The following is a 16,672-nucleotide window of genomic DNA, read 5'->3' on the forward strand; positions in this document are numbered from 1 at the left end:
GTCAACAGATGTGAGGGCTGGAAGAATGTCAGTCAAACCCGAAATGCATCTTTGCCTGAGGTCTCAAGAGTAGTTTATCAGAGCAGGTGGGATCGGCAATGTCCACGGAGGCCCCTCAGGTCTGAGATCCAGTGTCTGCTCCCGCAGCCCCTTCTACACACTATCAAGCTGCTTCTATATTTATGCATTTATATTGATTTTCAACTCGCATTTCTATTGAAAATAGGGTTCTGCTACAGAAAAAAAGGTAAAAAAAAACTATAAATCAATGAATAAAACAAAACACCCCACTGATATTCACCAACTTTCTTCATATGACAGATTTTTTTTTTTTTTGAGATGGAGTCTCACTCTGTCGCCCAGGCTGGAGTGCAATGGTGTGATCCTGGCTCACTGCAGCTGCTGCCTCTTGGGTTCAAGTGATTCTCCTGTCTCAGCCTCTGGAGTAGCTGGGATTATAGGAGTCTGCCACCATGCCCAGCTAATTTTGTATTTTTAGTAGAGATGGGGTTTTGCCAAGTTGGCCAGGCTGGTCTCCAGCTCCTGACCTCAAGTGATCAGCCTGCCTCAGCCTCCCAAAGTGATGTGAGTACAGACGTGAGCCACTGTGCCTAGACATCTTACAGATATTTAAATATGAAGACAAGTCCAGTTCTTCTAACTCCTGATCCAGGCTTCCCTCTGTAAGGCCCTAAAGCTAAAACACATCAGGCTGTTGGGGCAGCTAGGCTTTCCTACTTAGCCTCTGCAGGCCATGTGGCTAGTGCTGGAAGGCTGGCAATGGCTAGGAAGAGAGCCTCAGTGCTAAACCCATTTGATGGGTCTGTTTTCTTCCTGGGCCGAGCCACAGAGTTCCTGCCAGGAACGTTTCACGGGTGAGCAGACTTCTCTCTCAGAAATGCCCATCATCACAATCCTTTCTGGGACAGGAGGTTTTAGCCAATTTTGCGCATGTCTATGTAACAGATAGGAGTGCTATATACAAGATAAAGCTTTCAGTAAAGCCATGGATTACTGGAGGCTGAGGACTCCTTGTAAGAAGTCTGGCAAATAGGAGCACTCCTTCTTCTTGCTGCTCTTCCTCTCACCTCTCTGGTTACTTCTCTTTCTAAAGGCTTTCCCTCGGTCCTTAACATTCAGTTTCTGCCTAAACTGTTCTAATTTGTACTTCCCTTTTCTGGTTAGATGTTTTCTAAAAAGGACCAAAAGTGACCTTTACAGTTTGTCAGTTTAAGTCAGAGCAACAACTTGCAGTTTTCTGGGGCCCTGACAAGCAAAAGTAGGGCTCTCCCTGGCAGGTGCTTCCAGCTGCCACGCATGCACACACATACATACAGATGCAGGCACACACATGCATATACCCATGCAAACACACACATATACACTTTCCTGCATGAAACCCCTAGGAAGTCTATGTACGTTCACTGGTACCACAAGTTATCCTGAAAATGTTCAGAACACTTTCTATCTCTGTAACACTACTTTTAAAAATGAATTTCTGGGGTAAATTTCGTTAAAAGGAAAACATCATTAAGCTCTTTGAAATTCCACTGGGCTTTAAAGATTTAAGAATCCAGGGATGTACAATATAAATTTTGCCAAACTTTAAAATAAACTAAAAATTTCACAACAGTTGAATTCCTCCCAAGGCCCCTTTACAACACTTATAGATCGCTGAGATACGGGTATGATGAATAGCTATGGGTATGATAGCTCTGCATGAACCACACACAACAAAACCCCTCTGTGTTCTACAGCCCTTGGCACAATACATTCCTGGTGGCCTTTCCCCTAATGCAGTGATTTCCAAATGCCAGTCTGTGGACCAGGGTCACTTACCGACATAGTCTTCAACTTTCAATAGCTAAATGAGAAGGATTGGGCTTTATCCTTTATGTTGAGATTTTTATCCTTGCTTTTCTTGCCTTTCCCTTTTGATATTAAAACATTCATTTCTTATAGAAAGCGAAGGTAATAATAGATTGTAAAAACATTTTGTTTTGTTTAGATGACCTTTCTTTGTAAAATTAAAAGATGGAAACTCTGTATTGGGTTTAAAACCAATTTTAACTCTCCATGAAATTTAAAGTCTGGAAAACATTTCTGTGAGGCTGGGCCAAATCCCAAACCTGGGGGAAAAATAACTTCAGGAGTGAATGCCTACAACCACTGAAGTTCATAAGAGAATTTAGCTTTTTAGCATTGTTTTTCAGAATTTCTTTTCCAGAAACTATAGAGAATGAGTATGGTAGAGGACGCATCACTCTAGTTTCCTCTTTCCCCAACATCCACAGACATATCAATGGTCTGAATGTAATGTCCTCTTAAAATATGAAGCAGAAAATGGGTTATGATAAAAAAAAAAAAAGTGCTGCCCCAAGAATCATGAGAAAGCTGCTTCTGTTGTTGATCTGTTCTTGTCCCTGCCGGCTCAAAGGATCATGTGTGACACCGTGTCACAAACAGAGTCCCTAACATGTTTACTTTTCCCTGACAAATACTATAAATTTTCTTCTTGTAGTGAACGAACATTGTTTATGCAGCTGTGTTCCTTAAATCAATACTGACTTTCTGCCCCACTGTATCCTTTTTGCAAAGACACTTAAGGAGAACTTTCTCCTGGCATTTGGGGGGAACTTTTCAAGTTAGACCTCCTAATTAGGAACAATCACTGTGCACTGGATCCACCAAAAAGAAAAAAGTGTTTTTGGCCTGGTTAAGTGTTTCCATCTTGGGTTACAGGCTTCATCTAAAGCGGCTTCTCTCTTGGCCTGAATGGGCTTTTCCATGGAGACTGAAGGTAAGATTGCATGCTGGCTGACCCAACAGAGATCTAGAACAAACTCTCAGGAAATCTCAACCCCTCAGGCAGTTGAATTCCCACTCCTCTGAGACCAGCTGAGGTTATTTTCTTACTTCATTTAACTAGCCAGATGATAGGTTGACTGATGGGGTCATTATGTCCAGCATCAAGTAATTTTAGAATGAAAATTATGCAATAGGTTAGACCACAGCTCAATTTTTATCACCCCAAATGCATACAATGTCCCTAATGTGATTGCCATTGGGCTAAGATGGAAACAAATGTTCAGTCCCAAAGTGGCTATATTTTCTGGAATAGATTGAGTGAAACGTCTCTTTATTTCAACTGAAACACATGGAAATAAATTTCTTCGGTTTTACTTTCTAAATATCTGGTACAAGGTAAAAACTGCGGTGATTAATATGTCCTATGGGGCTGCCAGTTGGTGAGGAAAGGTTGTCAAGCTTTAGCTGACTCCACCAAGTTGCTATTATCATTTTTAGGCCTGGGTCAGTCAACTAGGTAGACAAGCTTCTTGACATGTGGAATTGACTGGGACACTGGTAATTGATCCTATTTAAGAAAATGTCCTCAAGACAGTGATTTTGCTTAAGTACCTTCTTACTTAAAATGCACCCCAGGACACCATACTTGTTTCTCTCTGTGGCTTTTTAATTTCTCTTTTGGTTCCAATTGACCTTTCTTTTTTTTTTTTTCTTCTGAAATAAAGGAAGAATTATAAACTCATGATTTTATAGAAAAGCTCAGTTTGCAAGAATATCAGCAATTTCTTATTTGAATACCGTCTACTATACCCAATTGCTAGAGCATAACTCTTGACTCCTAAACCTAATTTATAAATCAGTCATCCTTTCCACCCCAAATTTGTTCTTCCTCCTGGCATTCTGTCTTATTTCTTGGCACCCTCATCTACTCAACAGCAGCAGAAGAAAAGAAGAAACTTCATAGTTGGAGGATCTTCCTTTTATCTATTTATTCATCCATTCACTCAACACATGGAGCAGTATCTGCTCCAGGTACTACAGACAAGCATGTACAGGATAGATACAGAACTCTGTTCTTACAGTGATTACACAGCGATTATATTCAAGTACATTTCTTCTAGAAACACTTGCTACTTTTTGTAAGTATATATACTTAAATATGTCTAACAGATCTTGGTATATTACATATTTAAGTAAATAATGATAGAACATGAATATTCTTACATGGATGCCTCAATTTCTTTCAGCTGCCTCAGATACTCACTGGATAGTGACAGCCAATGATATGCCAGACTTGATATCGATTGATAATGTTATGGCCCCACCAGGGAAGGTTAGAAGCATGGAAGCTTCTTCTTTCAAATTTGAATGAGCAATGAGCAATCAAACATTCCTGTTCCTGATTAATACTTTTTTGCCTTGATGCACATATAAGAACTGGGACTAGCAGAAAGGGTTTAGCTTAGGACTGTGGAGAAATGCTTTTCTTCATTTCTGATAAAGCTCCATTTGCTGTTTGATCCTGTCTTCTTGATCTCCCAAGTTCCTGATAAGTCTACAAAGCTAAAACACTCACAGTTTGATCATTAGTAGTGTAGATCTTCCTCTCGTTCAATGAAAGTCTTCTCTTGGAGGTTAGCAGTAAATGTCTCATTGCCATGACCCACTAGTCAGTCCTTATGCCTCTTTGTCTTTGCACATGCTGATCCCTTTTCTTAGAAAGAAAGTCCCTTTAACCAGGCATCATCTCCTCTGAGAAGCTTTCATTGACCTCCTCAGACTGGAGAACTCTATTATAGCACTTGTCACTCCCCTGAAAGTGGAAAACAGTAAGTTGCAGTCTGACAAAGTCATATGATGCCCAGGCTGGCTTATGAGTAAAGAGGTGAGAAGGTCTCCTACTGAAACATATTTTCCCTCTTTCTTCCTGTTACAATAGCCTTTCAAAGTTCTTGAAATGTTCAGTAAGGAATTCCTACACTTTACTTTTGACTTCACAATTTCTCAGTCAAAACCTCAGTATCATGGCGTAGGATAATACATTACCTTTTTTTAAAAAAAAAAAAAAAAAAAGAAAAACTAAACAGAAACCTCAACACTCAAACATTAAATTTGTGTCTGGGAAAAGGCTTTGTAGATAGTGGTACCTGGATTCTGGTGCTTGAGAGAAGCAGGAGGAGGGAGGGGAGATGTCAAATACCATCTTTTAAAAAATTTGTTTGTTTTTGATGACCATCTTTAAGAGATTTTAAATGCCATACATGAATTCAAGAAAGAGAATAAAGCAGGATTCTCAGAAATAATAGAAAGCTACTTAAGGAAGCTGGGACAGTATCATTTTATATCTCTGATATTTCTGCTCATCTACTAAAGCTCATTAAAACCTATTAGTGATTAGGAAATACTTATGTTTTATAAAATTTATTTAAAAATTTAAAGATAGCAATCTAAATTCTCTTTAAAAATTAATTTTTATATATATCAACACCATTTAACACACTTAATTTTAGTACTTTCCTAAAGTTTGCAGAGGCAGACTACTCTTAAAGGTAGGAAAACAAAAGGCAGAGGAGCAGACAGACTTTTTTTTTTTTTTTTGAGAGGGAGTCTAGCTCTGTCACCCAAGCTGGAGTGCAATGGTGTGATCTCTGCTCATTGCAACCTCCCACCTCCCAGGCTCAAGCAATTCTCCTGCCTCAGCCTCCCAAGTAGCTGGGATTACAGATTTCTGAAATAGTATAAATACAACTGGAATTACACTTTATTTTAAAATACACATTTCTGGGTAAAAACATAATTAAATATCCAATAATTTTGGTTAAATTTTAAAATAAGCCCAGTATGTAACTAAATAAGTCTTAGCAGAAAAATGTCAGGATAAAGTTGAGATTGCTCCTATTTTTTAATATTTATAGCACATATTTATTCATAATTACTTGTGAAGTTTCAAGTACTAAATATTACTCTGAACTGCCTAACATGAGTCAGAATTTAGGGCAATAGAAAATATAAAACAAATTTTTCGTTACTAATACATATTTTTTTAAAGTTGTGTTTATGTTCTTCATTGAGAACTAAATAATCACTAAAAGAATTGCAGAAGTCATAAACTCATTAAATTAAGGAGAGAAAATCTATATATATTTAGGATAAAGATATTTAGTATGCTAAGATCTCTATCCAATGGTCAAAAAACAACCAACCAAAGATGAAAATAAAAAACAATTTCTTGGAATATTATTTGAGGATTTCCAATTTTAACATGCAGAGCTAAGTGAGTATTTTCTTATTCACATCTCAGAAAAATCAACCAAAACATCAAGGGAATCAAGAAAAACAGTAATGCAAAGCTTATCCTTTGTAAAAGTAGGAAACAACAGAGAGTTTTAAAATAAGAGAGAGAGAGAAGACTTAGTGACATAGGACATAGGAAGTGCCAGAGTGAAGATGCCTGTGGATTCTGAACTTCAAGAAAGTCATAAAAGCACAATTCTATGTGATATATACTCAAATGTAAATGGAGGTTTTTACAATAAAGGACAGCAAACTGCTTCCTATACAACCAAATAGTAAATATTTTAGGATTTCTGGGTCATATGGTCTCTGCCATAACTATCCAATTCTGCCATTGTAGTGCTGAAGCAACCATGTATAATAAACAAATGGGCATATCTATATTCCAATAAAACTTTACTTATAAAAACAGAAAGCTGGCCAATGGGCTATAGTTTGCTGGTATTTGTTCTCTAGCAATAAGGGTGTATCAGCTTGAGTGAATGCTTCCCTGGGCCTCAAAGTGGTGAGGTTTCTAGAAAAAAGAAAGGTGGCAAAGCAGAATGAGAAACGGTAGGAAAAAGCCATACTTGCTTGAAGCAGTCTGTTTGTGTGTGAGTGGAGACTTTGCTTTGCGAATGACTCAACGCTTCTGATGTCCATTGGTTGGAGAAAAATAAAGGTGAAAATAACTAACTTATAAATTCAGCCCTTTTTCATAAGAAAAATTCCCATTATCTGGAACATGACCCATACCTCTGTCACAGAACCTTTTAAAAATCACTGATTCTGGAAAAACTTACTCCACTGTTTGAGTAATCAAAAAGGAGTCAGTGTAAGATCCACAGAAAGATATTAAAAGAAGGAGGAAAAAAGAGTGAAGAAAGAAGAAAATAGAGTGGCAATCAAGAAATAGACACTACTAAAATGTCTTACGAGGCAGATAAAAATTGTGACCAAAAGTATTTTTTGAATTTTAAAAAATGAGTAAAATCACTTCTATGCAATTTCATAAGAAACAATCACAAAACAACATAAGTAAATTAAACATGTACTGGCAATACATGGCTGGGAAGTTAAGGGAAAAACAAATAAAAATATCAGAGAAATGAAAGTTAAATTGGAAACTGTACAAAGAAGATTGGGCATTGCTGAAAGCATGGCTAGAGATGCGGAAGACAGAATTAGAAAAAAATGAATAAAAAGAATAAATAGACAAGATATTTAAAAGGGTTATATGACAGATATGAAATATAAAAAAAATCAAACATATGCATAATTGGTGTTCTTGAAGAAGAAAACCAAAACAATAAAACAATAACTGTTAGGATTATTACACAAAAATTATGAATATAAAGCATTATTAAACAAAATCCAGTTACACATTAAAAAACTAACACACCATGAGCAATTCTATTTATTCTAGAATGCAAGGATGGTTCAACATTAGGAAATCTATTAATATATTTCTACCACACTAATAGATTAAAAGTCATGTTTCTAGATGCTGAGAGACATTTGATAAACTCCAACATCCATTCTTACGAACAAGCAAATAAACAACAAAACAAAACTATCAATAAATGCTGGTAGATACTTCCTTAACCTAGTGCAATATGCTAATCTCAATATAAAATCTAGTGCTATAATCTATAAGGAAACTCAGAAATATTTATATTAATGTCAGGAACAAGACAAGAATGTCTACTACCACAACTATTCATAGACATTGATCTAGATGTCCTAAGCAATGCAGTTTTACAAGAGAGAAATAAAATGTATACAAATTGGAAAAAAAAAAGACAAATCATAATTGCTTGTAGATTATAAAAGTAAAAATTTGATTATATAAAAAGTGAGCCAACTGAAAAAAAAATATTAGAAACAATAGTAGAAGTCAGTTAGGTCTTTGGTTATAAAGTAAATATATACAATCATCATCCTTCTTATATTAAAATAAAAGAAGGCATAATAGAAGAAAAGACTTCATTTTTTATAGCAATATCACTAGAAAATATTTAGAATAAATTTGTCAGATGTGAAAACTTATGTAAAGAAATCTTCAACCAGCTGGACATGGTGGCTCATACCTGCAATCCCAGCACTTTCAGAGGCCGAGGCTGGCAGATCACCTGAGGTCAGGAGTTCGAGACCAGCCTGGCCAACATGGTGAAATACCATCTCTAATAAAAATACAAAAAAAATAGCTGGGTATGGTGTGCATGCCTGTGGTCGCAGCTACTCAGGAGGCTGAGGCAGGAGAATCACTTGAACCCAGGAGGCAGAGATGGCAGTGAGCCGAAATCATGCCACTGCACTCCACACTTCAGCCTGGGTGACAGAGTGAGACTGTCTTAAAACAACAACAACAACAACAAAAACCCATAAAACAAACAACTTTACAATGTCTCTTGTGGACACAAAAGAACACTTGAACAGATATAGAAATATATTATTGGTGAGAGAAACTCAGTATCAGACAATTTTCAATTCTCTCTAAAAAAATGTAAACATTTAATAGTTCCTATAAGAATATCAAAAAATTTGGGAGTCTATACATGATTCTAAAGTTCATGTAAAGGAAAAAACAAGCAAGAGTAACCAGGAAAATTCAGGGAAAAAAATAGAAAATACATGGTACTAGCCCTACCTGACATTAAAATATTTAGGATGTGATGACACTTCAATTAGTGGGAAAAGGTTGAAATCAATCAATGCTGTTTATTCTGGCCCTCTAAAAAATTAATGTTGGATTATAACCTCAGACCTTACATCAAAATGATTTCCTGATGAATCAAAGATTTCTATGTTAATAAAAATAAAAAAATACTAGGACCCGCCGTGGAAAAGTTTTAAAAGTATTGCAGTAAGGAAGACCTCTCTAAGTCCATTACAAATCTCAGAAGCCATAACAAAAAACTGATGAATCTGACAATATAAAAATAAATTGGGCAAAAAATTTGCAGCTCACATGGTAGACTAGCACTGTCAATGGAAATACAATGTAAGCCACACTTGCAATTCTAAATTTTCTAGTAGTTAGTGTAAAAAGTAAAAAGAAGTGGTTGTTTTTAAAGAAATGCATCACTTTTTTCTTTAATTAAAGAAATTAATTTTCATAATACATTTTATTTAACTTGGCATATCTGAAATAATTTTATTTCAATAAGAAATCAATATAAAATATTATAAATGAGATATTTCTATTCCTTTTTTTCCCAAGAAATCTGGTGTGTATTTTATAATCACTGTGCATCACGATTGGAACTAGCCACATTTCAAGTGTTCAAGAGCCACATGGGCTGGTGGCTACCATATTTGACACACTTTAATGGGTTAATTTTATTAATATAGAATATTCTAATATAGAAGGAATTATCATATATCAATAAGAAAATGTCTAACAGCCTAATAAAAAAGGGCAAAGCATTATTAATTCACTAAAGTTGAGAGAATTTCAAGTTAAATTATCAGAAAATACTATTTCATATCAGATTGACAATGATCACACATTTTATGACATGCTGAGTCCATGAGGAAGGGGAGAGTGAGTCACTTCACACACTGATGGTTAAACTACAAATTTGTACAATCTTAGTTGAGGGAAATTTGTCAATATCTATCAAAATGACAAATGCACATACCTTTGACCTAGGAATTCCAATTTGAGTAATGTTTCCTACAGATGTATTTGCAAATGTGTGAAATGATTTATGTACCAATGACCTATTAAGATATTGGCTATAAATGTAAAAATTTGAAACTGCCTAAATGTTACCAATAGGGAATAGGCTAAATAAATTATGAAACATCACACAGTGAAGTGCCATGTTATAAAAAGTAATAAGAAAATATATTATGTAATAATGTAGAAGCCTATTTAAGCTGTATTGTTATGTGGATAAAAAGACAAGGCACAGATAAGTATACATTTTGTGGTCCCAACTATGTAAAAAAGTACTTGTACATGTATGATACACACATGTACAGACATATAAAACGTGTCTGGCGATATCCATATGTAATTAGTAATTGAGGTTGCCTCCTGTGAGGGGAACTGGTTGTCTCTGTGACAGAGATAAGAGGTAGAGTTACTCTTCAGTGTATATCCTTTTGTGCCATCCAAGTTTAGTACCCTGAATATGTATGACCTACTCAAAATTAAATAAAATATTTAAATGTGTTTTTGAGGGCATCGAAACAACGAAAACCACCATGGAGAAAATTTTATTCAATTTTTGATATATATTGCATTTTCTTCATTTCTGCTTGATATTTCTCAACATAGCTGTTGACATAGACACTGTTGCGTTCTAAATGAAGACACCAAGATGAAGAACACAGGTTTGCTACCTAAGAGTTTCATTTTTGGCTCCAGCTTTCTTGAGAGTCAGGAGCACTAATTAAATGGTTTTGCTTAGTACTTTCTTTCTGACCTACTCTGTTTAGTGGAACCAAATGGCAGGTATTTCCAAATCATAATCTCTTTCACCAATTGCTCTCTGAACTTGATTGTACCTTCCTGGGTGGAGAAGCATCAGTTGGGTTTCTACTGAAACCAACAAGTGCCCAGTTCCTCAGAGGCTACTCTGGATTAAACTGCATCAGGCCTGTTCCTGGAAAACTAATGGGCTTGTGCTTTTTAAAATTATTTTTATTTTTATTATTATTATTTTTTTTAGCGTATAGAGGCTCCCTTGTTCATTTTGCCTTGTATCTCTCCTGAAATCCTGGCTGGTTCCAAGTCCTGACTACCCCATGAGGAGAATCACAGCCCACCTTTAGTGGCACTGATCCAAGCGGGCCTTCCTTACCCACCTCCAGACAACTAAGGCATTGGCAACACAGCATCTGGCACAGATTCTCGGCAGGCAAGATTATTATACCAATTGAAAATGGGGTTACAATGGCCAATTGGAGTTTGAGGCATTTAAAAGGTAATCATAAATCTATTGGCAATTGAATAGTCATTAATAACACCACCATGGAAACAGATTGACATAGATTTCTCGGATTCTCATGAATTCAATTTTGAACTCCATAATTTGGTGTAAACAAAATGATGTTGTGGTTTGTGGTGGTACAAGGGCGCGCTGAGGTCTCAATGTTGGATCAGAGTTTTCCAGAATCTATATATATGCTCCTAGGAAGGTAATTTAAACTCATGTAAAATCTCAACCAACATTGCAGTGCAAGGTGCTGAGGGCTCCCTGTGCACGCCGTGAAAATGGCCAAGGCATTGAAGGAAAGGGATTAGGTATTTCCATGCCAACCAGTGGAGGTCAGTGTTGAGTCGTCAATCTCTTGCCTTAACTGGATGCATTCTGTTGCCACAGTAGACCGGTCTCTGCTCAGAAAAGGGATACTCAAAAATGAAAATGTGGGGCTGATGACACTTCCAAGTATGAGCAGCAGCTCCGTGCTGCTAAAGAATGGTCACCTGAAGTAGCTGAAAACATCTGAAGAGACCTCAGGAAGGGTTGCTGCACTGGGAGCAGGTAGATGGAGGGGTAACAGTGTAGTTATGCAGCTTCAGCTACTAAGAGCTCACTTTGCCTTTCAAACCAACTCCCTTCCCAAATTCCTCTCCGCCGAGAGGCACTGGGATCCAAGATGAGCATGTTGGTCTCTTTATTAGCTATGCGAGTTATTAAAAGCAAGAAGTGGACAGCTAAATTTGCTTCCCAAGAGTAAAGGGATCTTCTTGTAGACAACATCTTTTTTTGTACGGTCACAATCCTCATTTCTATGAAATTTGAAAAGGCTCTTCAAACATTCATTCCAAATTGAGAGTCTACCCCATTGCTGGCTTGCTAGTGGTCACTCTCAGAGTGGGCATTTCTTATTAATCTCTAGATTAACACACATGGGGAAACAGAAAGTGTGAGGGAAGAGACTAGCATTGTATGCTGCAAAACTAACCACTGGAACACCAGGAAAACATAAGGAGACAGAAAAGTCCAAGAGGCCGTTGAAATCTCTGCACTTTCTTCAGCTTGCCTCTCTCTTCTCCTTAAGGGCCACAAGCTTCCTCTCCACAATTTGAGGATTTAGGGTATAAAGCACTAAGCAGAGTATTTGTCCAAATCAAATACTTAAGCTCCTGGACATTCATTCAGCACTATTATTTTGGTCTTCATCATGATTAACGTGATTTGGCTGGAGGGGAGGATGGGCAGAAGTTTTAATGTGTGGGAAAGCCCCTGCAGTTCTATTTTTAGATGCTTATGTTCTTCCTCAAAGGGCAGCCCGGGAGGAGTGAAGGCAGCTCTGTTTGTTTAATGCCAGGGGGTGTAGGTAGCAATTAGTAACTTAAAATTATCCTTAATGAGGAGGCCTCTTCATTCCTCAGGGTGTGGTTCCTGTTCAAAGCTCAGATACACAAAGTGTATTTTTTGAAACTGAAGGGGAAGGGGTGCTTTCCCACTTTCTGAATTTGGTATTCTGTTTTACATTTTGTTGGTATTTTTGAATATTTTAAATCTATTTTTTACACTCAGTCAACCAGGCTGAGCATTAGCCATAGACAGGAGTCTTCTGATACAAGTACCAGGTGCTTTAACTTCCAGATGCTACCTCTGTCCTTTTCATACCATGAGCTTTAATTCTCCGGTGCCCTTTCTCATACTATTTTCTATCTGTCACACTCCTTTCTTTGTGCTTTCTTAATCTGCCACCCCCAGTAGAGGCATCGTACCCACATGCTGAAATTCTATTTATTCTGCAAACTTAGTTCAAATGTCATCTCCCGCATGAAGCCTTCGATGCCCCTTGCTAATCCTTTTTTCACAGGCAAAATTAATCATTCCCTTCTCCATACCCCCAGAGTTCTGTGTACAATTTGTTAGTGTCTGCACACATATATGTGGACATCCAGGAGCTACACAGTAAATCTTCAGCAATGCAGGGGACAGATAATCTAAAACTTGTACTGTTGCTATTGAGAGAATGAAGATAATGCAATACAGTTAGTAATCACAGAGTAAAAGACTCCAACATAAGCAGAGGAAAGAGAAGTATCTAAATAGAAAGTTGTAATTGATGCCCACAAACAAGAGGGTCCTAATATAATACCACTCCCTTCATAATAGTGAAGAGAGTAAAAGATATTTTGTAGCAGTCATCTTGTAGAGTCCATTTTAAGGCAGACCCACTAAGTTTCTGCATTGGCTCGAGACCTGCTACGGTAGCAACTAGGAATGGAAACTGCTGGTGCTACAGAAATGCTGTTATTAAAGGATCTAGAGTTTAGAATCTAAACTACAATGTCAAAGCTTTTTACAATTGCAGAGAGAGACAATTGTCTGTATAAAAATCACTTTGCTACAAGGCAGTTAGTTACTAATCTGACCAACCTGCTGGAGTGAAGGTGAGACATGGACCCAAGTGGAATACAGAACAGGATCAGCAAATAACACAGACCTGTGAAATGCAATATAATACAAGAATCCACACAGGAACAAGGCCAGGGTGTTTTACACGGCCATTTCTGTTGAGGATTGTATCAATGCATTAATGAAGAAGGGCTTGCAGTGAGTCCAGATTGTGATTATCTCTGTGTTATTTGAAGGTTGTAATATGCATATATGTGTGCATGTGTGTAGGAGGATAAAACTGTTACTTCTTCACCAGTCCACTGCCCTACCCCAACCGAGGCAAAGCTCATTGTTTGTGGTTAACTGACTCAGGGAGAGGATGTATTAATCAAAAGCAGAGAATAGGGGCCCTGCTCTGGCTTTGGAGGTTTCAAAAACATACCCCACGGAAAGGCAGGGAAAATTCAGAGCAAAGATCCTCACTTCCGGGAGAAAGATAAAGCTTCTCCAGCTTGGGTGAAAGAGGAGAGTTGGAGGAGAAGCAAGAAGCCCTGGACAGTGGCATGCCTTTTCTGCAGCTGGAGTGAGGAGAGAAGGAGGCCCACACAGGTGTGTGGGTCCCAAGAGCTAGGGAGAACCAGGGTTCCAGAATACAGAAAGCTCCAGGAGCAATGACTGTGTGAACTAGTGCTTTGACGGTCTCCTCGAGGTTCCAGCACTCTGATGTAGGGAGTGACCAGCAGAATTGTCCTGCTTATCATTTCTAGAGTGGCCTGGAGGTTGACACGAGACCTGGACAGCCTTAGAGAGCTTCTCTTGCCTCATTGCATGTTGTGAGCACCCAAATAGTTCGCATGAACTCAAGAATGGCCCAAATATAGTACAAAGAGTCCCCAGGCTGGACAAGGCCCTGCACACATGATTTAAGGATCGTGGGTGGAGACTCAGAGAGATGGAACAATGGGAGCTGGCATCATCAGGTGAGAAAGGACTAAATGTATTGGACTCCTAGCCCTGTCCCCATGCCACCTTGAACGTCTATGGCATCACAAATTGCTAGGTGTCAGTGTATGTCCCACTGGATAAAGGGAACTTAACTTATAAATTAAATAACCAAAAATATTAAAAGTCTAATTTTTGCACAACTGAGTTTGTAGTCAGGTTTGTGAATGTGCCACCCACATTGTGTTGTACACATATATGTGCTATTTATTTTGAATGAGTGGTAAATATACATTTCATTTCGTGTGGGTTAGGTTACTTTCAGTGACTTCCTTAGTTATCATATTATGAATATTAACGAGTGGTTGCAGAACTAGGTAGATTGAATAGACAACTGCCATCAAGGTGTCCAAAATGGCATACCACCTGCAGAATGGCATGTGAACCAGGCCTATTTGGTGGTGCCACTTATCATAATGGCACTCTGAAATCTCCTCTTCTGTACAATTGCTTGATTCTTCGTCTATCCATCTGTTAGACTGTGAACTCTTTAGTTAATAGGTTTCCCTGAGCCAAAACAGTGTGATCCAGAAGAGGGGTTAAATCAACATTTGCTAAATGAAGAATGTTCCTAATACTAGAGGACAATAATACATTCTTACAATTCCTCTGTGGCCCCCATTAGATTCTGGCAGATTTGGGAGCACAGAATCTGAGCTCTATACTTGTTGAGTGAATGAACAAATAATAACTTTCAGGCAAGATAAAATATGTGACCCCCAAAGGGATATTGAGTGTACTCCGTATTTTGCAAGCGTATAAGTGAATCCACATCTCTGTCCATTTTCCTTAGTTATATGCCTAAAGATCTAAGCAGGAAAACACCCTTAATCTTTTCATATACTTTCCTGCCATGAGAATAAACAATTGCCATGGAGGTCAAGACCTACCAAAACACAAGAATGCTTTTAAACATCACAATGAAGAAACTAACACCTACTCTTTTTCCATTTCCTAGTCCTACTTAAAAAATGTTTCTGATTCTTCTTTAAAATGTAAAGGCTTGTAAAGAAAAACCACTTCTTGTACGTGCTGCTTAGTGATTGAAGCTTTAAAGTGCAATAGAAGGCTCCCGTGTCTGGAACCCTTATTATAATAGCACGTTCCAGAAAAATATTAGATTTCTCTCAAGATTGACTTTGGCTGAGTTTCCTCCCTTATGTCCTACTCCCTCAGTGACTGAGCTTCCTGCCTTGGACTCCAGGCTGTGATTCTTACCACTGAGCCCCAGTTTCCTGGAGGATGAATCCCAGCACGCTTTTTCATGCCAACTGCTTCCCCTGGGTTGAATCCAGGTTCTAGACCTACTCTCTGCACTCACGTTCTTACCCTATTTGTCCCAGAACAACCAACTCCATTCAGTGTACTCCACGTTTGGATCTTACATCTTCTCAAACCTGATCGTGCATCAAGTCTGTTTCAAAACCCGTGATACATCTCCATTGTCAATTGCAGAATTTTCCTTCTGCTTGTCTATAGCACATTTTATTCCATGTATTAGTTAGAGAATGTTAACTGCATTAACAAACAACCCCACATTTGTAATAGTTTAACACAAAACATTTTACTTCTTTCTCACAATACAGTTCAATGCAAGTCAGATGGGGTGTTGGCATCCACTCTACGTGGTTGCTCAGGGATGCGTTTTCCTTCTATCTGATGAATCTGCTCTTATTAGGGTCTTCATAAAACACTGTTCAATCAGAGGGTGATGGAAGAGCAAGGATTGGACATAAGAGGTTTTCATAAGCAGGCCTGGAAGTAGTGCACCTCACTTCCTTTCACATTCCATTGGCCAGAGCTCAGTCACTTGACTGAATGGGAGTGGAGTCACATGACCACTTCTAATTGGAATACAGTAGTTCCCACTTATAACTGGTTTCAGTTTCCGAGTTTTTTTGTTAACTGTGGTCAGCTGCAGCTCAAAAAGATTAAATGGAAGATTGTAGAAATGAACAATTCATAAATTTTAAATTGCATGCCATTCTGAGTAGCATGATGAAATCTAACACCATCCTGCCAAGGCCCACCCCAGGACGTGCACCCTCCCTTGGCCTAGCAGATTTGCACTATAGAGGCTCCTCCCCTGTGAGTCACTTGGAGGCCTTCTTGGTTATCAGATTGACTGTTGTGGGATCACAGTGCTTATGTTCAAGTAACCCTTATTTTACTTAATAATGGCCCCAAAGCATAAGACTAGTGATGCTGGCATATTGTTATAATTGTTCCATTTTATTATTAGTTATTATTAATCTGTTACTGTGTCTGATTTA

At 38.0% G+C, this 16,672-nt stretch overlaps 1 protein-coding gene across 2 annotated transcripts in view; it reads left to right on the plus strand.

Annotated features, from left to right (window-relative positions):
• Positions 1-16,672, plus strand: part of LOC105490728 (deleted in lymphocytic leukemia 7) — a 132,715-nt gene that overhangs the window by 32,070 nt on the left and 83,973 nt on the right. The window lies entirely within an intron of this gene.

Source organism: Macaca nemestrina, chromosome 16 (assembly GCF_043159975.1).
Source record: "Macaca nemestrina isolate mMacNem1 chromosome 16, mMacNem.hap1, whole genome shotgun sequence".
In the NCBI taxonomy this organism is placed as follows: domain Eukaryota; kingdom Metazoa; phylum Chordata; class Mammalia; order Primates; family Cercopithecidae; genus Macaca; species Macaca nemestrina.